This window comes from Simochromis diagramma, unplaced genomic scaffold, assembly GCF_900408965.1.
Source record: "Simochromis diagramma unplaced genomic scaffold, fSimDia1.1 OVJJ01000176.1, whole genome shotgun sequence".
Lineage (NCBI taxonomy): Eukaryota > Metazoa > Chordata > Actinopteri > Cichliformes > Cichlidae > Simochromis > Simochromis diagramma.
In genome coordinates this window covers 5,697,614-5,722,522 of record NW_024386892.1, presented here as the reverse complement: position 1 = coordinate 5,722,522, position 24,909 = coordinate 5,697,614, and the positions used below count along the sequence as shown (strand labels likewise).

Sequence of the window (24,909 nt, the reverse complement as noted above, 5' to 3'; positions counted from 1 at the left end):
TGTGATATAATATGCCATGCTACAGCATGCTTGGTGTAATGGATTGCTGTTGTGTGCAGTTGGTGGAATAGCAGTATTAGATAGAGAATGCCTTGCTACTGCGCTGCTTGGCTGTCACTGAGGCTTGTCCCTGTCAGCAAGATAAATGACATTCTAGCTACACTGCTATTAGCTTGATACCTGAGAGACAGAGACACTGGTGATGCCCTTCAAATGCTGAATACGATCAACCCTCTGTGTGTCTGTTTATTGTTAGAAGGGCAGTCTGTGTGCATATGTGGTTCCAGGTGTATGTATGCTCATGTCACGACACGGGAGCATGCGATTTGCAAACATTGTACCTGTATTCTTGCATTTATGCATCCAGTTTACCCATTTTAATGTAGCAACATGTGCAAAAAATCCCGAGGGCCAAATATTTTAGCCTCCAAAGAAAAAAAAATTGACCACAATAAAGAGTAGGGTCAAAGGAGGCGAAAAATATGCAAGCATTTTATTTTTTTCTATTGGCTGGCAGCAAAGCATCAGGACGTGACCACACGGTAATTAACATGTAACCACACACAAGCATAAATGTGGGCAACAATGTTGGCCACTTAAGTAGGTTACGTAGTAGGCGCTTTAAAGGCTCCCTGCAGAAGTCTAACTCAGGCATAAGCAGGAGCCAGGTCTCTGTAACTACAGTGCATGCACAAGTATTAATGCTTAAAGGGCTACGTCGCAGGGGGGAGGGTGGAGCCTATCCCAGCTGCCATAGGGTGAGTTTGGATAAGCCGAAGAAAATGGATGAATGGATGGCTGATTATATTGCCTTGGAGTAAGCATTATAAACGCATGCGCGCACACACACACACACACACACACACACACACACACACACACACACACACACACACACACACACACAATTATTAATGTAATCAATAGAAAATGTCCAGTATATCAGCACGATAATGTCTGCATTCCCTCAGGGCCGGCCACCAGAGCTGATTAGGGCCACTGAAGACTGCTTGTGATTCAGCCAGTTGCCTTGCAGCATGTTTCAGAAGCTGCTCTCTGCTCAGCTGAATATACATGCAGGGTCTGTTTTTGATGTAAACTGCTTCAGGCTGGAGAAAAAAATTATAGCTGGTAAATTTCAAAATTGAAATTTTTTAGTGATAATTAAACTATTTGCTTATAATTGCTGGATATCTGTGAAAGCATGCAACACTAAGCAATAAAATTATCTCTTTCTTTGTTAGCGATGCTTTTTTTTTTTTTTTTTTTTTACATTTCATGCCTATTTATTTTATTTAGATTAAGTTGACATATTTATGGTTGAACTCTGCACTACTTCTTCTTGTCCTTTTTTTCTTTCTCTCTCAGGGATACAAAAGTCTGAACTCCTTGCTCTGTCCTCACAAGCTCTTCCAAATCCTTGATGAAAGCAGAAGCGAGCTGCAGCAATTACAAAACAAATATTAGCTCCAGTGACAATTCCGATGCCAAACACCACCTATTTCCTTTGGCACTAAGCGAGCGCAAAGCTGCCAATGGCCTCACTTTTAGCCCATAATACCACTTCCTGAGGACCACACACTCAGAGTTAATAATGCGCTGGTAGCTGACTGTTGAGGCTGCCAAATCTCAGTAGTGACCACAGCTTCGCTACCATCTCCCTCAGCCTTTGCCTTCAGGTGGGGAACCTGACCTTTGTGAGCAGCCAGCTGGAAAATGTCAGTGCCACGTAAACTGTTAGCGATCTCAATTTGTGATGGCATTTTCTGAAGCCAGACCCTCAGGCCACCACTGTGTTGTTGTAGCTTGTGCATGTGTGCGCATTCATAAGTGGTTATTTACATGTTTGTGTCAGTATGTGGTTGTCAATTCTGGCTTAAAAACAGCTTGACTGATCTGATGGAGGTGTGGCTTCGCAGTGTGCTCATTCTCTCCTTTACTGTTTTTGTTTTTAATGTTTCGCTTGCCCCTTGATACTTTTGCTTGTCTGACTATTTTCTCTCTTAAAAACAAGTCAAGTTTGCATTTTAACTTCTGACACTTTTCACTTACTTTTCCAACTTTATGTAAAGCCTTGGCTCACAATCACTGGCTATGATTTAATAAACTCTATGTGCAATATATATCTCACAGATTAACATTGCAATCACTGACCTAGTTTATCTGGCAAATATACAAAATAAACAGCAGATAAAAAGATTAACAGCCTTCTCAATTAGAATATGATTCCTTTCAAAGACTTAAGTATGAATCAGACTGTCTAGTCGGTCCTAAAAGCTGAAAATTTTCTGTGTACAGTATGATAAACTAAATCCCTTAGGCTGTTTGGGCCTATTACTGAATATCTGGCTTTGACTGCTGAATAATGAAGACGGTCTTCACAGAGCTGGGTGAGTCGACTGATACAATCTTAATGTTGTCAAATCCGACAAACAAAAGACAGGATATCAGCCGAGCAGATGAATGTGGTCCTTACAGAAAGGGATGGCCTTGCAGATGGCAGTGCCATAAATGGCAGAGAGGACTATTTTGAAGTGAAGACGTTTCCTGCGATGTGCTGTGCTCCAGCAGCTATTTTGTGAAGACGTTGCTACATTTTGGACAACCTCAGTCAGCCTATAAGATACACTCCTTTTGAAGCTGATACGATCCGTATTATTACATTTCACATTGTTGAGTGTGATAGCTTTTGTTGGCTCGGTTACAAAGTAGTAAAATGCAATACTTTCAGAACATTTTATTCAGTGCATTTGCAGCTTTATTTAAAGAAAAAAAGCCAACAAAGTGCCTTCCCTTTGTTTTCTTCTGTACTTCTTGAACACGTTTACCTATTAACTAAGGACTGCTTGATCTCCTAGCTATTTCCCACTAGAGTTCACCTTGTCCAATTTCTTGCCATTACACACCTTGGCTGTGGTTTCCTGAATCATGCTCCAATTATGGGAGAAAGCACAGAGGGTGATCATGCTGTCGAGCAGCGTCCATTTCAGGATTTGAGTGCTAAAAATCCTGGGACAAGAGAGACAGTGTGAGGCTGAGATGGAGGAAACTTCAATTAAAACTTCCACCTGAATAAGTCATGTCTTTCTAATAGACTTCAGGAAATAGCCATGAATATATAAAGAGGAGATGCATTCATCAAATCCTTCTTTCTGGTCACACAGTGAGAGGAAGAACTGAGAGGGACAATGAATGAAATATGTTAGAGGGCGCTGCAAAAGCTTTCAGGCCGACTTGGAGATGAGAAAGAGAAACTTAGAACGTAAAGCAGACAGATTTTAGATGTATACTGGCAAACTTCATCATCACCCTGTGGTAGAGAAAGATAGATGCATGGGAAACAAGACAGAGATGGTCAGAGATGTGACAGCAGAAGAGGCTGTGGAATCAAGGGCAGTGTGGTGAAGGCTTTTAGGGAAGTGACCTTTAACAAACAAGTGTTGGAGGTAATGGCAAACTGACATACAAAGAAAGTTGATGGAAATCTGTTTGCAAGGCAGATGTGGGTTGAGCAGAATTGTTGAAAGTCAAAAAAGCTTGTATTCTTGTATCGACTGAGGGATGTCGACTCATATAAGGGGCGCATATACTTTTGCTACAGTGGTTTTACTTCTTGTTAACACTACATTTTGCCTTGAGAGCATTTCAGAATGCTTTGTTTCCTCATTTTTTTCTTTCAGAACTTTTGGCTTTGTGTGCTTCTTTACGCAAACTGCAGTGCAGGAGCAGACTTACTTTCTCTGTCTTTTCTTCTTGGTCTTGGCATTCTCATTCATGTTCTGTTTGACTGGCTGATTGAGTGATTTGTCAGAGTCTGGTGCTGGCTTGTCTGGGTCTGCATGAATATTCCTGGGATGATGGAGGTCCCCTGGAGCCGGGGTGCTGTCAGGGGGTCGCTGTGACAACTGATGGGACTTACTGCTGACAGATGACTTTGTGAGAGAGGGAACAAGAGAGCGAGAGAGGCCTACAAGTGTCTTCTGACATCTACAGTATATCTCAATCTTCATCCTCAAAGTATTGGCTAGTAGGCACAACAAAAAACACAGAAATCTTGAGCTGCCCCCATACTGAGAAAACTACTGTGACAGGACAGTGGTAAAATGTAAACACTTGCCCAAAAGAATATTTTTCGTACCCTTTTCCTCAATTCCTCTTGTTGATTCTCTGTATCTGCACTTTATTCATTTGGCAGTTATAGAGGGAGGGCTGCCCTCAGTGATAGATTAGTTTTTACCATCAGTGAAGACAAGATGGAGTGTACCAATTAACATGGCTTTTGACAAATTAACTTCAAGACGGAGTTCACTAAGGGACCAGACTGCCTGAATGTATAATATATGATGTTTATTATGAAAGATGGTGGTCTCAAATGCTTGCAGAGTGAAAGAATGAACCGATGGATAATTGTAGAATTTTGCAACAGTTTAGCTTAGGCTTTTAGAGCCTGAGGTTTCAGCCTCTTCCACTTGATGTTTAATGCAACAGTAACCAAAAGTAAAGAACTGAGAGAGCAAGTTGCAGAGTGTCTATGTGTGCTACTTCCTGCTTAAACCACTTGAGCACCCTTTCAGTTTCTGTGAAATGAATTACAAATTTAGTCAGTCAGCCAGCAAGGATGGTGGTTTATATGCTTGTTTCTGACTCAAACCATCCATGGATGAAAACATTGTTTACTGCCAGTGAAAGCTAAATGTTTTCGATGTCAATGAGCAAATTCTGGTTGAACAAATCAAAATTTACTTTGGTTCACTGAGAAACTGACAAAAAGGAAAGACAAAAGGGAGAAAAATACCCGTATTTTTATCTTTAAAGAATGGAAAAGACAATGCAGCAACACTCACAACAGGCTCTTCTGCCCTTTCCCTAGAGCAGTAACTTGGCTGCTTGGATGGAGCTGAAATGGGAAGGAGCAAAGAGACTGAAAAAGTACAGCCAACAACATCCCCAACAGGGTGGCTCTCTGTGACATTTCAGCTGTGGCTTGAGAATGTGTGCTAGGGACATGTAAGACTTCTGATGCGTCTGCATGTGCACACAACCATCTCTGTATATAAGCAACTTTGTGGTTTTCTCGTTTTCATGACATTGTCAGAGACGTGGGAAAGACTGGCATTACATGTTTCCAGCATCAGATCAAACATTCTAACAAACTGTAACACAAAGCAGGCAGCTGAAAGCTCAGAGCCTGTGGTTTCTGCTAAGTACAGGACACATGAAAAACATGAGCTCTCTCTGTGCAAAAGAAACAATGATGAAACAAACTGCATTAGGTTGTGTCAAGCCTTTTCTGCAGTGAATCATAATGTTTAAATAGCATGACTATGTTACATTTAATCACACATACTGAGCTTGTTTACACTTTTCTAAAACAAGGAGGCAGAAATAAAAATGTAAAAACACATTTTACTTGTCTGCAGTCATCAGAGCAACCTTTGCCTGCTTCTTTGTCAAAGGTCACACAGCATAGTGTACAAAATTAGTCAACCAAGCCAAATTTAAAAGTATGTAGCTAGTTATGAACATATTTTAATGTATTCTTACAAATTTAACTGAAAAAATGCTTTGCAGGGACAGACAGAGAAATAGACAGACAACCCAACACTGAAGCCTGAAGACACGATGTGTTCATGTGTGCTGAAGGCCATCATTGTTTCCCTCTCCTGTGGTGCTGCTACAGGGACATTTGACTATACAGCCAGAAACACACCAGAAGCAGTTGCAATAATTAGCTGGAGTGGAGTTGCAGAGAAACGTGCAATTAGAGAAAGAGACATAAAACCAGCATTAGAAACAGTGGAAACATGTCTCCCATTCACAACATACAAGACAGAACATTCAGGATCTGTAATGTTCAACACAAAAGATGCTTATTTTAAATGTTTACACAAATTAAGTGTCTTCAGCCAAGTACCCAAGAAAGACACGGCCTGGTATAACTATACAGCTGCATACAGAAACTATTTGCATATCTTCTACTGATGCTAGCATTGGTGTTTAAAAATTCACTGACCATCAGCGAACAAACTGAAGTATTTCGCTAATGTTTGATACCTTCCTCAAGGTAAGAAACTGTACAGCAAAAATGTACAGTAAGGTTTGCCAAAGTTCTTACACTATTCCTTATTGACTGCACTTAACGCTAAAGACCAGCAGAGATAGGATTTAAAGAGGCATAAAAAAGCTCTTCAGACAGCGTTTAAGGAGCTACGTTTGTATCTTTATTATGATGGTGTAATGGTTAACACATTCACTTGGAAAGCAAAAGGTTGCTGATTAGACTTGAGCTGGAAACACATTCCCTTCTGGGGTTGCATCAGAAATAAGCGCCTGGTGTAAAAACTCCCCTTTAATGCAATTCAAGTGAATGAAAATTATACCTATCAATAGAATCAATCTATTTGTTTAGAGATATATCTATCATATGCATATTTAATAAGTAAGTCCACTGATACTGTATTATCTGTGCTATGTATTTGTAACATGCTGAAACATTTCTTCATGTTCATGTTTTTCTCAGCAGGTTATTGGGCTCTGGTCCCTACATCAGCATTTCTGGGCAGCCAGGGCCACCCTTAATCTATACTATCCCTGTCAGCCAAATGCTAATGATGCTAGAGCCCAGTCTGTCATAGAGCCACCCCCTCCCCACACTGCTGCCACTCTCCATCTGCCATGCAACCACATTGCTATTTACATTAACAATAATATGAAAAATGTCATAGTAACCCATCCAAATGAGTCAGTGGTTTCCAAGGCAATTGTGAAATGATCTTTCCTCCATAAACCCGATTGTATCAGATATGACAAACATCTTAAAGTAGGCTTCAGGTGTTGCTGAACAGCTAATAGCTAATAGTAAAATATAGCAATAGCTCTGCTATAGCATAACGACTGCAGATACAGACACTGTTAAGTTGATATGGATGTCATCAAGTTAGCATTTAGCTTGTGGATTCCCATAAAAAAAAAAAGAAAGTAACGCAGCACAAAAATGATGAATGACACTTTTCTGCCTGCATAGTGAAAATATATGAAAAATATATCATGGACTCCACATAAAAGATTAGAGGCAATATCTAATGAAAAACTCTGCATCAACTGCAGCAATTGAGATAGTAGTGGCAAAGTTTTCGGTATTTTTTAAAGGTGTAAAGAAAGATTTTAAAAAGACACAAGATTTTTTTTTTATTTGACAACAGTGAGAAAATTAGTTGTCAGAACATGTGAAGTGATCTGACAAGTTGAAAACAAGTGCAGGATAAACCTCATATTAGGCATGTATAGAAGAAAAGCACGGCCTGACCGAACCTTTATTAAATGTTCATTGCATTACAATTCTGCATGACTTAATACCTATGAGCAAATGTCACCAGCTTCTTGTAGTGAAAATAAACCTTCAGACTGCATGTAATCAGCAGATAATTAAATGAATATTTTTTTTAACACTGTGTAGCATGTAAAACTTTTGAATTTCTCCCCACATCTCTCAGAAAGCTGATATGAATCTTTAAGTCAACAGAAAGGCAGATGGAACAGAAGAAGCCTGACAAACTGCCTGTTAGCTTGACAGTGTTTTGGCTGGGTTCAGTCTGTTCTTGCATAATTATAGCTTCTCACAGCAACCTAGATAAAATTAAAATCTGGGATGTTACAAAATGACATTCCCCAGGCTCAGATATTCTGTTATATATACAATTACTAGGATTTGACCCTATACGAGCAGACTGTTTCCATAACTATTATACTGCCACCTCTTCTAAGAACTGGCCAGAAAAGGAAGCAAGGTCATTTTTAACACATTCACATGCACACTGTGGATGAAGAGACCAGATGGATGCTCTACACTAGCTCGCCTGCACACGGCACTCATGTGACCCTGGCCACCTGGGCTCCGGAAGGTGACAGCGTGTCTCTTTAGGAGCGCACACACACAAGCACAGAGATGTCAGCATGAACACTTGTGTGTGCATGCATACCTGCACAGATAACACTCCCTCCCCCCCCCCCCACCAAAAAAAAAAAAATCATTTGAATGACAAAAGTGGCTCAACTAAGATGCCCGTGCATGTTGAAAGCATACAAACTGTACTTCGATATTATCAGTCATAGTTTGAGGGAAACAGCCTGTAATGATGTGAAACTTAATTTGATTTTAGGGAAACAGTTTCCAAGCTATCATGGGTTAATGAAGCAGTCAAATCTATTTTCTTTGTCAATACAACATGGAGGAATTAGAAACAGACGAGTGTAACAGCCACAGTGTGACACAGCAGCTGCAGTGATATCTGTCGGTCCAGTTTGACAACTGGCAGCCTCAATTCCCAGTTTTAAAGAAACTGGCATGGGTACAGGTGTTCATTAGAGGTATAATATGTAACATTTATGTAACAATGTTCAATACAGTCCTATAGTAATTACCACTGAAAACAGATAAGCAAAAATGTATATGAAATCCCAAATCTATCTTAGTTATTGCTTCGTGTGATGAGAAGTCGATGTAGTTAAATTTCATGATCTCACTGCTTTGACAAAGATCCCACATGTGCCACACATTATGTTTTCCATTTTCTGTCGTAGCCAAACATGAAACAAATGCATATATACATAATTAATATCTCATTACTGTGCGCATAGAGCACACAATGCATGCTTTCAGAGGGTGTTTTTGTTGATGAGATGCAGTATATGTTGCATGTGATCTTATGAGGGAGGCTGGATGATCGTTTGTGGTAGAAAACATACAATACAGTAGCTTGAAAAGTTAGAACGGGTAATCTCCTATACGAGTTATGAGTGATGTTTGATTGACTGCAGTCTTGTCAACTGAGATTTTCTTTGTTCATATATATGAAAAATTTGTAGAAACTATTGCATCTTCAACATTAAGCAACAGAGTGACTTGATCCACTACATTAAAAAATACATGCAGTATTTTAAGCTGCGTCATGGCATTTTCTTTTTTTTCATCTGAACAGATTGTACAGTTTTGTGCCAGGCTTGTTAAAGGCTGACAATGTCTAACTCAAGCTGAACCTTTTCTGACAGTTTTATATTCCCTGTTTAGTTGTACCAGCAAACAGCTAAAGAGTAAACGTGTCTATCTGCTGTATGTCAAAGACATTCCCGTCCCTGAAACGTGCCGTCAAAAAAGGCCATCTGTGCATCTGCGTATGCATCCACAGGGATAAGAACTGGAACTGGAGAGAGAGAAGTACTATAGTGAGCAAGCCAAACTAAGAGCTTCTGTCCTGGCTTTCAGTGAAGATAATGACAGTGCAGAGAGCATAAGTCTTTCAGAGTGGTCTATTTGCCGACACTGCAGGGAAATAAAGACAAATTGGTCCAACTATCACTCCTTTCTTGTGCATCCCATCTGCTATATACTTTCATCTCATCTTTCTGAGGCTTCCAGGAATGCTGTCTTTCTCCCTCTCTTTTTCTCTCCCTCATTTCTCCATGCAACTGGGGAAGATGCCATTTGATTACAATCGAGTCTTGAAACAGTGAATAATGCTGCACTTCCTACAGACAACAAAAGACTAATGGTATAGATTTTCTAGTTGTGTTATCTCAGGTCTTATCTCAGGAATAACAATTACCTTCTGGGTGAAAAAAGACTTATTTCAACATTTTATCACTAAAATTATCTGATTTTCACAGAGTTTAATTAAACTTATTAAGGCATCTCTGCCTCAGACATTACCTTTGTTAAAAAAGGTTACAGATGCATCTAATATTGTCATATATCTGCAGAAAAACGCTGTTAGTTAGGATTACTGTAGAAGTCAGTTCCATGTCACTAGAGACTGGGATGAAATGTACAAGAGCATTTCTGATTACGTCTATTTCCTGTCACCAGAATTTAGAAAATCCCTTGAGCTGAACAGTGCATTTCAGATAAAAAAAAAAAAAGGGGCAATAACAAACTATGTACACTGCTGGGAAGTGAATGCACAGGCGGCAAGGATAAAGTATATACACAAAAACTGGGTAAACAGCTCATATTTGAACTCATTTATCAGAAACTTGTGCACTCCTTTGGGTTCCACCTGCTGTTGTCTGCAGAAGCTGAGAGACTTCTTTCCACAGATATAAGACTGAGAGACAGAGGTGAAAAGCAGGAGGAGGATGGGAGCAGTTATAAGAAGTGACAATGAAAATAAGCTCTGGCTATTCGCTTGTCGCGCCGACATCTTTTTTTCTTTCTGAGAGAAAATGGCTCGAGAAAAGAAACGCACATTGTAAGCCTCAAAAATGCCTTCAAATTCACGAGGACTGGCATTTGATCCCCACAAAAACAGTGGCGTGCCACTGCTTTGTCCTCACAAAGATGTTTAAACAAGTACACACACACACAAATTTACCAAAAAACTAAACCAAAAACATAGTGGATGAAAAAAAAAAATGTTATTAAGTCAGTTGCCCTCCTGCTGGAAGTCAGTATTTCTCTGGTTTTCATTATTATTATTTTTCTTATTTTTTAGCATTCTGTTGCCTTGATTCTGATAATTAGGCGCTATTGTGATGTTTGCAGGTTGTCAAGGTAGTGAGAGTAAACAAAATAACCCCTACTGTGCTAAAAAGAAGAGAAAAGGTTTCTACTGAACACTAGTCCCTAAGGACCCCAAAGCGCTTTACACAACCAGTCATCTACCCATTCACACACACACTGGTGATGGCAAGCTACATTGTAGCCACAGCCACCCTGGGGCGCACTGACAGAGGCGAGGCTGCCGGACACTGGCGCCACCGGGCCCTCTGACCACCACCAGTAGGCAACGGGTGAAGTGTCTTGCCCAAGGACACAACAACCGAGACTGTCCAAGCCGGAGCTCAAACCGGCAACCTTCTGATTACAAGGCGAACTCCCAACTCTTGAGCCACGATCGCTAAGCAGGGAAGATAAGGGGAAGGAGGAGAGGAGAAAAGTGCGACCACCTTCGCCGAGAGCCAAGAAGAGAGGGTGTGAGTTCATTTCAACCACCACCAGGGCAATCGTGGCTCAAGAGTTGGGAGTTCGCCTTGTAATCGGAAGGTTGCCGGTTCGAGCCCCGGCTTGGACAGTCTCGGTCGTTGTGTCCTTGGGCAAGACACTTCACCCGTTGCCTACTGGTGGTGGTCAGAGGGCCCGGTGGCGCCAGTGTCCGGCAGCCTCGCCTCTGTCAGTGCGCCCCAGGGTGGCTGTGGCTACAATGTAGCTTGTCATCACCAGTGTGTGAATGTGTGTGTGAATGGGTGGATGACTGGTTGTGTAAAGCGCTTTGGGGTCCTTAGGGACTAGTAAAGCACTATACAAATACAGGCCATTTACCATCAGGTCAGTGTCTTTCTGTGTGGAGTTTGCATGTTCTCCCCATGTTTGCGTGGGTTCTCTCCGGGAACTCCGGCTTCCTCCCACAGTCCGAAGACATGCAGTTAGTAGGGAAAGGTTAGTTGGAAACTCTAAATTGCCCATAGGTGTGAATGGTTGTCTGTGTCTGTGTCTGTGTTAGCCCTGTGACAGACCTGTCCGGGCTGACTCTGCCTCTCGCCCTAAGACAGCTGGGATAGGTTCCAGCAACCCTGACAAGGATAAATAGAAGAGAATGGATGAATGGTTTGTGGGGGGTAAATGAGGACGGGGCCAAAACAAAGTCTGCTATGATGTATGCTACAGTTGGCAATCATTCTTAGCTGCGACTTGTGTAGTGATTGTATGGCACCATATCAAACTCAGCTTTAAAGGACTGCCATCCTTCGCTGCGATTATTTCTCTGTAATGCACTTTTTGAGTTTAACCTCTCTATTTGTTGAGACCTTAAATGACTTCACAATCTACTCAAGAAACTGTGACTTTTACGTTTTCAAGCACAGGCTTCTTGGTGGTCGTGCACAAACCTATCGTCTTTCCTTATGTGGATACTTCCTTAAAGAGGGGTTTATATGAAACTGTGAGATTTTAACTTCAGAACTGGAAATCCATGGTTCTCCATAGCATAACACTGATACTCTTTTACACCAAACTTGTCGAAACTGTGTTGAAAGTAAAGGCTAATGTCAAACAGCATAAACTTACAGAGCAATCTACTGTGTGTTGTATATTGTTCTTAATTATTTGTAGGAGTTTGGGTATTTTTTTAATTTATCAATTAATTAATTGTTTTAATGTGAACTGGTGCTGTGATAATTTCCCTGCAGGTGATTAATAAAGTTTTATTCTATTCTAATGCAGAATCACGTGACCCGTACCTGCCGGTGCAGGCTGAGTCGTGAACGTGTGAGATGCTCTTGAAGAATGAAGACAAACATTTTTTTCTTTCATAAAAAAATTATTATAATGATTCCTCGTGCAATAACAAACAGTAGACAATTTATTTTTGGTTTAGTTTATTTATTTGTCAGTGATGATGCACAAAACATTAATCTCACAGGAAAAAGAAGTGCTTTGTACTTAATTTAGCAGTTCATTTCCATCTGCAGTCCCTGGGTAGGGAGCCACAATAGTAAATATAAATTTCAAATATATATCTAACGCACTACATCGACTGCTCTGTTAGGTTGGGAATTCACGATGGACAAAACCAAACTGCATTGACTAATTTATGTGAAGATTTTTATATAGCATTTTTTTATGGGGATGACAAAGTAATAATAATCTATTATTGAGAAGCACAGCTCATAGACCTACCAGTGGCATCATTTTATGTTTATTTTATTTTTCCAATTTTTCGCTGTTGTCATGTTGATTGTTGATGCAATGTACAAAATGTTTTAAATAACAATCTATTGATTTTAATAATGTGTAGGCATAGGACAACTACTCCCCATTACCAGTTTAAAGAGAACAATGTTGTTTTACAAACAGTAAAAGGAAAAAAATCAAATCACTGAGACATGGGAGCTGGAAGCCAGATGTTTAAGCTGATCATATATGGTACAGCGAGAGACCATCTGTTTAATCCTTAATCTTTTGTGTATGGTATGAAAGCAAATAACAAATTTATCATTTCACTTTACAAGCTTGCATGAAATTCGTCAAACGTCAAACTTAGATGATAAACAAGGAATGCCAGATTAATACGTCACCAAGGAGGTGCAAAAGCGTGGCTGGTATAAGCACCAATATCCTTATATATGTCCATTCTTTGTAGTTTCAGATATAAACGTTTATCTCATGGAAAATCACTATCATGCGCTCTTTTTCATAGCCAAATTCACTGCAGTGGTTCTTCAAAATCAGTAGTATTTCTTATTTTGAAGTATTCTTGCAAAAGAGGTCATGTTTGATAGTTTCGACTTTAATTGATAGCACGCTGCAAGTGGCAACATCCAAAGTTTCCTTTTGAAGTAAGAGGGTTTATTGCAAAAAACTGTTTTGCTTATAAAGTACTACCTTAAACTTGGAAAATTAATGTTTCTCGCATATTTCCCACTTTGATCTTCCTGTTTATTTATTTTACCTGGAATGATCCTAATATGTTGCCATATCCTGGTATTTTTTGTGGTCTAGAAATTTACAGTCATACAATCTTAGTCTGTTCAAACTCTCTCTTGCTTTTTAAAGAAATGCGCCTTCATAAAGCTATTCATGCTTTAGGATCTACTTCCCATAGTGCACTATAAATCTGTCTCGAACAAATTCAGTGTAGGATTAGCCTCTGATCATGAGTATCACTGCACTCACTGCTGTCACAGTGTGACTGCCCTACTGCAGCAGCCATGGGAGATTTGTAAAGGATTTAAAGCACTGACAACTTCAACAACCCTTACAAATTACTAAACATTGCCAGGTACTTGTCCTGACGAGGCTTTGATACAGAATGCCTGCCATGTGATTTAGGTTATCCTTTCTCTTTTTCTTCTTCTTTTTAGCTTGAGTGAAACTCATCAGCCAGCGGCGAGACTGAAGCTAAAAGTACAAACTTTCAGGCAGCACAAAGCAAGCTGTGAGATGACCTGAATCTTAAAATCCTGATGAACACAGTGTCATAGTTGGAAACACTGTCAAAGATTTTGCTGCAAAATAACCATATATAGTAAATTTGTATGCTTGTATTGACATAATTATTATTTTTTGTAATAAGATTAATAAAATATGTATATTATTTAGCAATCATAGGCTCATCAGGATCAATAAGCAATATGATTATTTTAATTGTTTGTTAGTGATAGCTTTGAGATATTACCATGACCAGCAGCACTACCTGCAAACTCATCCAACAGATAGATGCTGAATTTAAGCATTGTGTGTGTATATATATATATATATATATATATATATATATAATATATATATATAATATATATATATATATATATATATATATATATATATATATATATCTACACACACACACACACACACACACACGCAGATATTAAAAAGATGATTTAAGATCTTTGTGTAGAACAGGATATTTGCATTTGCAGCCCCGTGGGTTCAAAGTGTTTTACATACAATAAGGTCTGCTGCTAACAATACGTGGACATATGCGCAGACCCACAGGGGCTAGACCTCAGGACTTGAATGTTCGGCCAGCTGTCTGCCGCTGGGTTGCTGGCAATGCTCCACCTCTGAGCTCACTCCTAACCTCATCTGAGTGCACATTTACACAGAAGCATGAAAGTGCACATGCGTGGGAACACACACACACATAGTGTCAGCCCACTGTCTTCGGTGCCTGTGGTGCTGTATTTAGATTTGGCCATCTGTTCTGTCACCTGACAGGTGTAGGTGCAGTTCTTTTTCTTACTCTTTTTTTCCACTCTCTCTCTTTGCCCTCCACTCTTTCTGAGGATGTATGAAAGAGTCACATGTATCAAAATTTACATGTATAATCAAATGCAGGGTCGACTGAGCAAACAGTCATTCTGTGTCACCCCCAAAAGCCCATTTTACTCAGTGAAGTAAAATAAATCAATCACAAGAGCTCAAGTGTAATGATAAATGGTAAAGTACTGTAACCCATCGATTAAAACCATAAATGACATGGATGAAGTGTTCAGTGAAGTCAGCCAACTAGGTAAAGCCTAGCAGATAGCTAAACACCATATCTGGCTACTTTGATACCCACTTGTCACACATAGCAGCCGCACTCTTAATGTGCATAACTTTAGGCCTTAATACAGTTTAAATGGGTGAGTTATAAAATGCCACCTGCATAGTTGCATTGAGGTGGGAAAATGGCTTTAGAGACTAAAACCATGTTTGTAGGCTGTAAAGATGTTTATTTCTCCTGTAAAGTTGGACCATTTAACAATGAAACATATGGAGAGTTACTTAGAGTACAGAGCCAGCTGTTGGCGTCAAATTCTAGCTGCACCAAAAAACTACATCATGACTACAGAAGTTAACACTACAGTGTTAAAACTGTAACTATACTGTTGAACCATGTTTTTAATTTATTGTCAGTCATTTCTGTGTAAATAGAGATTTTTTAAATCCAATTTACTCGAGCACTCTAAACTTTTGAACAGATTTTTTTTTGCCCAGTCCATCTCATTACTCTTTTAACCCAAAAAAGAAGAAAAGTGTCAGAGAAACAGAAAAAAATCCAAGATGATTAACACCATTAGACTCATGCCTGTTATTGAAACAGATAGTAAACACAATCCCACCTTTTCAACAGCAGCACAGTTCTAGAATAAAAAACATAATGTCTTTTTTATATTCCAGTATAACTTTGAGCTCGTCGTATATGCCGATACCCAAACATTCTGTATGAGGGGAGTAGTACAACATAATTTTAATGGCTTTTATATAGTCATTTAGTGAAAGATGTGTGTAATGATCAGTCAGGCCAGATGGTACTGATCCATCATTCTTTGTTGATGAGGTCATTTGACAGCACACCTGTGGCTGCTTAAGCAGGTCATTGTGTGAAGGTAATCAGCATGAAGAAAAGCATGTGGTCCAAATGAAAATCTTTGCTGGTAGTTAATGATTTCAGCAGTGCGAGTTTTATATATGCCAAGGATCCTCTTTTCTTTCAGGATAATGCTGCAAGTTTAGCTAAAGAACACTGAATGAGACGATCCATATGAGAACAGAGCAGACAGAGGTAAAGAAAAAAAAGATGCGTCTATAAAAATAGGTCTGTGATTGTGCTTGAAACACCAACAGACTGAGTCACTCTGGCTGCCAACAATATATTGGCTGTCCCCAATAGACACATAAGAAGACATAAAAATTTTATGAAAATCAAACAAAACATCAAATAAAGCGCAGTTAAAACAGAGAGAGCGAAATTAGAGAGAGTACTGATGACATGACTAGCTTAATATTTCAATGGACAGAAGTCTGTTGATGCAACACTTTGAGATGAAAAATTGAGATGCTTGACTCTGTTATTTGCAGCGTTGAAACAGACATTTTCTAAATTTTCACTCAACAGCTACTTAATTGGTTCTCGAGGTGAGTGTCTGGTCGATCAGAGAGAAAATGTTTAATTAATGAGCGTGTCGAACACACACTGAGGCATGCAAGTGTGCACAGTTAATTTTTTATTCATAGCCGCACTCTTATGCACATTTGACTCCTAAACAGGTGCCAGCAGACACACCAACATGAGCGTAAACACACGCACATACAACAAACATATAATCAGGCTGACTCAGCAAAACACACCAAGTCTGCCAGCACTCTTCACGTCTTCATGTCCTCTGAAAAGCAAAGTTTTAAAGCTGAAGTTGTGATTTGTGCCAGACAGTTGTGATAAACACTTTATGAAAAAATATAATAGCTAACAACTAACCTATGTAAAAGTAAAGGGTCAAGAGACTAATGCGTCAAAGCATCATTGGCAGAAATACCACAGGTAACTAAAAATGAACAGAGTTAAAATATATATATATTTATATTATAAAAGTAAGAGAGAGCAGATGTGCAGTGAAGAAATGGCAAAGGAAGAAGGAAAGAGCACTGGTGATATAATCTCATTAATATTTAAAGGGCAAAGTCAATGGGGCTGTTTATGTCACATTTCAAAGAAAAGACAGGAAAGAAGAAAGGATTTCTTTTTTTCTTATTTTATTGAGGCTGCAGTGCACACTTTGAACTGCCTGAGCTTAATTGCAATCACTATGGAAATTGGAGATGCAATTTTTTTTCCTTAATTATCTGAAAATTGAACATTTCTCTTCTCTTGAATAAATTTACACTGGCTGGTATCCATGCATGCTACAGAGTGACAGGGACTTTCTGACTTTTTACCCTCCAAAACAAAACCTAAAGTATGTTGTTACATATTGACAGACAACAGACTAAAGGATTTATAAAAGAAGATACCCTGCACAGACACATTCAAGGCCTGCTGGCACAAACACCGAATCAATTCTTTCTGGTCACTGCTGAATAAACAGAGGACCTCAACTTCAAAGCCTGAATGAGAAAGCAGGAAAGGCTGAAAAAGTCAAGGAGAGTTGAGAGCATTGCTCAGTCTTTATCGAGCATTTTACTTAATCTTCCATGTGTACCTGCCTTTTTACATTAGGACCTCTTTCATCAGACAGCTCATCACGTACTTTACTTCTGTGGAAGCTCTTTTATCCATTCCTGACTTGTGTGTGTGTGCGTGTGTGTGCGTGTGTGTGTGTGTGTGTGTGTGTGTGTGCGTGTGTGTGTGTGTGTGCACTGGATTATTCCAGCTCTAACTTTTAGTCTCTAAATCAAACAAACATCACCAAAGATCCCAGGTTTCTGCTGGTTTAGCTTTATCATATTATCATTATTAGCACATAAACAGTGCATGTTGCTCCTAATATATTATTTTCCCAAACTTCAATATAGAGGGCATTTTGTATTCTTTACTTGTGGACCTTTGGTGTATATCAAGACCTCATTTAAGGTGTTTTTGTATGCAATGTCCCATTGGTCAGTATAAATACACAAATTCCCTTTGACCTATCTGGTAATTTGCTACCCCAGCCTTTTTCCAGAGTTTTCTTTTAAATTCAATGCTATGCTAAGCTACTAACCTTTAGCTTTATACTTAATGGAGAGTCATTTCCATAGTATTGATCTACTCGTCTAGCTCTCAAAAGGCAATAAGCATATTTCCCAAAATGCCACGAAAAAACAGTTATTTCATGTCAATAAAATGTAATTTTTACAGTGCAATAGGCAGCGCAGGTGACAAAAAGATTCAGCGGCTCGTCGAGCTTTATCCAAATTGTCAGCTGTAATAAGCCTTCCACCCTGAGTTGAGCACAGGGCAGACAAGCCAATCAGTGACATAATCAGGGTGTGACTGGCTAATTAGCTACTGTGCTGGTACTATATAATGTAATTTACAACCGCATAAATGTTGCTCCTGCAGTTTCCTTTGAGAAGACTATCTAAGGCACTTTCAGTTTGGTCTATAAAAAGGGAAGAAGAACGTTTTGTGGAGTAAGGTCATGATGCTCATTTTTCCTGGAAAAGTGCAAATATCTTTTTTACTTTTAAACCAATGGGGGGGGTCCATCTGCTGCAAGAGAAGGTGGCATTTATCCCCAAATTTTCAGTGCATTTGTCAGAGATGCCCTGAATAAAGTCAAGCTAAAAGAGGATGTTTTCCATTACAGGAGATGGTCTCTAGTCTTTTAAGGATACGAGAGGATTAGTTTTAGAGTAAGCAAGTTTCAGTCAGCCCTTTAGGAGAATGAAGAGGAAGAAGAGAAACAGGGGAGAGGTAGATGCAAAGTGTGCGCATTTGAGTCTTTAAATGTTTAAATATGCCATCTCTTCCTGTCTTTCTCCATCGCTCTTCTTCTTCACATACGCTATCTCTGTCCCTCAGAGGAATTAGGTGACTCAGAAACCAATTAAACTGAATTGCTACTGCTAGACAGAAGAGGAGGAAGAGGAGGAGAGTGGGGAGGTAGAAGAAAGGGATTTAGAAGGAGAAAGGGAGGTAGAGAGGGAGGTGAGGAATTGGAGATACTGACGAGAAGCAGAATTTCAAAACAGACGCCTACATTATCCTGCTCATTAAAGACTCAGATGCTTTGGTATTAGAGAGCTGTTTCTGGAGTGTTTGTGTGTGTCTGTGTGCATAATATGTGGGTGCATTCATGCCTATTTGCGTGAGTGTATGTGTGCATAAATCTGTATTCATAATGTGCATGTGCATGTACAGTATGTCTTTGTCCATGGTTGTTTGTTGATATTCAGAAAAGTGTTTGCTTATGCAAATCAGATATGAATAAAATCCTTTGAATATGAGCATGTTGTAGTTACAGCAAGTTCCTCTACTCAAATCTGTGTGGGGGAGAACTTGGCAGGAATACAGCAGGAGTTTGGTGCTACTAGATGGAAAACAGCCTTCCTAAGAATACTAGGATGGAATAAACATGTCTTTTAGTTAGTAGTATTCAGTCAGCAGACATTTCACATATGATGTGGACACTGGCATAAATGAAATCGTAGCTGTGCGCCTTTGAAGGATGGGGGTTGGAGGATTTGAGTTTAAAGTGAGCGCCACAGTGATGCTACTTTAGAAACGTGAATAGATAGAAATGGAGGCTGCCTGACTGCTCATCGGTTTATTATCTGTTGATGTTCAGGGTCTGGCTGCAGGATTCACTCAGCTCACTCTGGGTTCTTGGCTAGCCTAGCATTAGCATGCTGTCCGTGGCAGCATAATTCAGCTGTTTCTCTGCTGAATGCAGTTTGAAATTTACCATCATGCTCTCGTCCTTTTGTGTATAAAAATAAAAGTAATTCACGTTGTAGACTGTGGCACTATTCAGCTACTCCAGCACAACTCAAATAAGCTGATTATAGCGCAAGTGCAATTGGAACTGATACCCAGGCATGCAGACTACTGAGAACCGGTTCTCTACAAGAACCAGGTTGCGATTCCCATTCCTGCTGGTATGCCATTTAAATGTACTGCATATGACAGATGCCCACAGCAAATGAACCAATGCTAATATCCAACTCAAATGTTGAGATATGTAGATCTATCCTGACCACTCTCATAGTGCAGTCTTGAATTTATTTATTTTTTTGTCTACAGGCGATTGCTTGTGACTGATCAGCTGTATCACTGTGTGTCTGTGTTGTGTCATTTTGTCATCATTGATGACACAATCAGTCACAATTAGTTTAACAGATCTGCGCCAGAAACACTGGCACTGATTATTTTACAATTTTCTTTTATAATTTAGATTTTTTTCGTTTTCTGTGACATCTCTTCTGCTCTGGGTCAATCTGACCCGCAACATAACAGGACGGTTAAGAAATATGTGCTCCTCGTACTTCTTGAGCAGATTAGAAATTTCAATAAACCCAATTATCCAGTGTTTTTGTTTACCTCAATTTACTGTCCACTCTGAAACTGAAAAGTCTTTCTCTGTGAATTTCTGTTTTTAAATATGTTTAGAAAACACAATAAACCAAAAGTCATAACTCAAAATGTAGCTCAGAAAAATCAGCTCAGTCTGTTCTGATATATAACACATTTCAACTAAATAAGTAAGCACCCCTTCAACCTTTCAACATACTCACCTGTTGGCAATATTGCACTTCCTGTTTTCATCAATGAAAACACAAATGAAACCAAAGTGCCAAATCTCAAAGCAATGATCCCAGATGGAAGCCCTTGTAAGTTTCCTTTTATGTTTTGTTTGTTACTGCAGGTACATTGCTTAGGCACGTATTCTCCGCAGTGCAAATCCACACTGTTTTCTGTCTTAAAAGAGTAAAATATAAACCCAAATAAGAGAAATAACCAAAGCTAACATTGTGTGCGGCTAGAAGACTCATTCTTCACTCCTGGAAGTTTTTCTTTCTGTCGCTCTGTCTCTCTTTCTTTCCCTCCTCACATTTTGAATCCATCTGTTCTTCCATCTCTCTCTGTGACACTCGTCTGCTCTTACCCCTCTTCTCACTCGTTCTCAGGAACGACCTGTACTCCACACAAATCCTCACACTCTGCTGTGCGTGAGAGTGTTCCTCTGCATATGTGTGTGAATTCATGCATGTGTGTTGTCTCCCAGGTTGTTATCTGTTTGATGTGTGATCAAAGGGCCTCTCAACTAGGATGAGCAGCCAAATAGACCAAGCTGGGTCTGTGTGTATGTGGACGTGTGCTTTGTCTGTATGTGTTTGTTTGGTGCATTATTTTGTATGTTCATTTTGTTAGCATCATATATGGACTCAATGGTATCATCCCCCCCATGTCGTGACATGGTCTTGTATGAGGACTGTGTAGAGACATGCTTGTTTGTATTTGCGTATGGTTCACTGGCTGCTGCTGCCATGCTTATACATGCAAAATACAACAAATCAGTAATGGATGCACTTAGGGTATCGGTGTCACAGATGCAGCAAGAGGCATCTATTGTTACATGCGACCAGTTTGAAAATATAGCATATATATATATATATATATATATATATATATATATATATATATATATATGCATGTGTGTGTGTGTGTGTGTGTGTGTTTGCATGTTTATATGTATTTTTAAATATGCAAACACAATCACACAAACAATGAAATGTAGTATTAGATGAAAAATTGATGACATTAAATAGAAAAGATTATGGTAAATGGCCTGTATTTGTATAGCGCTTTTCTAGTCCCTAAGGACCCCAAAGCGCTTTACACATCCAGTCATCCACCCATTCACACACACTGGTGATGGCAAGCTACATCGTAGCCACAGCCACCCTGGGGCGCAATGACAGAGGCGAGGCTGCCGGACACTGGCGCCACCGGGCCCTCTGACCACCACCAGTAGGCAACGGGTGAAGTGTCTTGTCCAAGGACACAACAACCGAGACTGTCTAAGCCGGGGCTCGAACCCGCAACCTTCCAATTACAAGGCGAACTCCCAACTCTTGAGCCACGATCGCCCCAGATCACATGCCAAAGGTCAAACTATGGTGAAAAAAGTGAAGCTAACACGTCTTTATTTCCTTGAATCAGGAAGACTGGTTTCTTTCATCTTCGGCTACCTTCAAAAGTGAAGCCATTCCTCCGTTTCAGAGACTTTGAGAGAGCTATCCATGCCTTCATTTCATCTCACCTCGACTTTTGTAATAGTCTTTACTCAGGTGTCATTCTGTCATCAGTTAGCCGACTGCAGCTGGTTCAAAACGCTGCAGCACGGTTACTAACTGGCACACGCAGGCAAGAATACATATCTCCCATACTAGCATCCATACACTGGCTGCCAGTTAGTTTTCGAACTGATTTTAAGATTTTATTATTAGTTCTTAAGGCATTGCACAGGTTAGCACTCTCATACCTTTCTGATCTTTTAAATTGGTACACTCCTGCAAGATCACTGAGGTCTGCAGATCAAATGGTCCAGATTAAAGCACAGAGGAGACCGGGCCTGTGCTGTGACTGCTCCTAAATTGTGGACCAAACTGCCCATTTATATCAAGACCTCCCCAACATTAGACACTTTCAAAACCTGTCTGACAACCCACTTTATTCCTTGGCTTTTAACCTCCCAGGACCTGGCGTCCACATATGAGGACATCACATTTTGGGTTGTCTAGACCACAATACTAAATTTTGCTCTACAGGGGCCTGATATCCACTTACGAGGACATTATACTGCCACTGTTCTATCAAAAATTAAAACGAATGAGCAAAATCAGGTAAAAAGACAATTCTTTGTTTTTACATTCATCAGGTCCCGATCAGCCCAAATAGCAAAGAGAAATAAAAAAAATACATGCCATGAAAGAATTGGGGTTTTAGGAGGTTAAATCAGAATGAGTTTGTAGTACTTTTATTTGTCTTATTTCTTACTCAAATCTTCTCATTTTATGCTTCTTTTTCTTAATTTTTATCATGTCTTCCTATGTTTTTTTTTATCTCTTTTGATTATCTGAAATGTACAGCACCTTGGTCAACAGTTGTTGTTTTAAATTTGCCTTATAAATAAATTTGACCTCGACTTTGAATCCCCGCCTGAGCCTGGTTCTAAAAGCCACGATCCCCACGATCTCCATGTTACAACTGTCCACTTTTAGAGCTGATATATATATATATATGTTTAGAACTCAGTGCAAAAATTTTACCAACATCATTTTCCTTCATAGCAAATTTGGTGTACATATTATGTATTTCTGTAATGTTTAAAATTGATTAAACATATGCATCGCCAGGTATGGGGGTAGTTTGAGTGACAAGTAGGTGCCAACTAGGCCACTACTTGTTGACATCAATGAAGTGAACCTTTTGAATGGATATTTGGAGCATTTTTAAATGAGTTATCTGCCAGTTAATATGGCCTTCTATATGATTAATTGAACCGTCGATCAAGGACATCTGTGCTCTGTTTCTTGCACCATTTTTATCTACAAAATGCACGTCCACTAACTAGCTGTGGATGTTACAGTGACTATGTCCATCTTTTATTTAAAGTGTTTGTGCACTCATGGATACTTGGGTGAAAAATAATGTAGGAAATAGTCAACAGGTACTACAGGAGCAGTAAATGTTTTTTAAAGGAATGCATAATCAAACATCACATTGAAAAACATTACCAATATAAAGTTATTTGTACTCAGTTTAATAAAATCATTAATTCAGTGTAGAACAAAAAATAAGAGCTTCAGCATGTTTTATGTTTCACTGAAGCCTCTAAACTAAACCTCTCCTTACACCTTCTTGTCTGGTCTGCAGAGGCATTTATGTGGATTCACATAAATGCCAGAGAATTCCTAGTTACCAGCTTTGTTCTGCTTAACGGCTGAACAAATTTTGTGGTTTTTTTATGCATAATGAAGCTGCAATGAAAACAAATTTACAGCACAGTGGTGCACTGTCTCATGAATCATGGCCCCTCTGCTGTTTGTATTAAGGTGCAGATCTGGACAGATTTGTTGTTGTGCTACATTATGTGTTATAAATGTGACCGAGACACTAGAAATATTACTCCAAATACTGCCAAGTAAATATGTGGGAGAAAAAAAATGTGTTCTGATGCATTATGACTATTGCTGCTCTTTGAGGTTGAACAAAGTGTTGAATTATGTTGGAGGCTCAGCCACTTTGACTTTGTGGCTGAAAGCAGCACAGTGGTTATGAAGACTGACCTTAAAGGAAGCTCAGAGAGCTTGGAAAACACACCTAAGGAACTGGAACAAAATGAGAACGAGATTGTTTACTCATGTATTATAAACACGAGTGCATTAACCTCATTGTGGTTTGGGATTTAGATGCTGTATTTGTGTGAGGTGGGTGTTTGCATGCGGGTAAACATGTGACTGCACATACACTGTAGTATGCATACGTAATCTGCTTATGTGCTTGCATGTAGGTGTGTCGTTATGTGTGTGCTTGAGTTTGTGTGTCTCTTCTAAGAAAGAAACCTGCATACGTCAGTCTCTTTTCCTTACAGTGAAAGAACAAAGAACTATTAAAAAGGTTTCATCATAAATAGAAGCCATCTATTTGGGACAGGTGTTCTGTTAAAGCCAGTGGGAACCCACTGGCTAGTCTGCTGACTTAGTCTCTTGGTGCAGATACCAATTTAACCAGCAGATATCTGGGCCAGGACTAAACACAAAACTGTAAACTGCTGTTACACAACAGCCGATGCAAACAGTCTGTTTATCTGCATGAGACCAGTCTACTCAAAAGTGATTGGTCAAAAGTGCTCTGACCACAGCTGCACCACAACCACAGACTAGGAAATGTATCCCAGTCTCATTGTCATTAGTTTATTGATTATTTGGAAGTCATGAAGGTCCAATCAGACCAAATAAATGGCTCACCAAACAAAATTGACTTAGATAATGAAAACAAAGTAATAGTGGAAATACAAAGCAAGGAATACATAACTAGAATGTGCTAAGGCGATGTGAAATCCTAAACTTTACACACATCATCTCAAAACTGCCAAGAAATCTTAGGAAAATATTACACCACCAGTCAAAAACAAAGACTGGCATGCATAGCTGGTATATTAGGT

General features: G+C 39.4%; 1 protein-coding gene across 3 annotated transcripts in view; it reads left to right on the top strand.

Moving 5' to 3' along the window:
* Positions 1-24,909, top strand: part of LOC120734939 (pro-neuregulin-3, membrane-bound isoform) — a 331,347-nt gene that overhangs the window by 60,062 nt on the left and 246,376 nt on the right. The window lies entirely within an intron of this gene.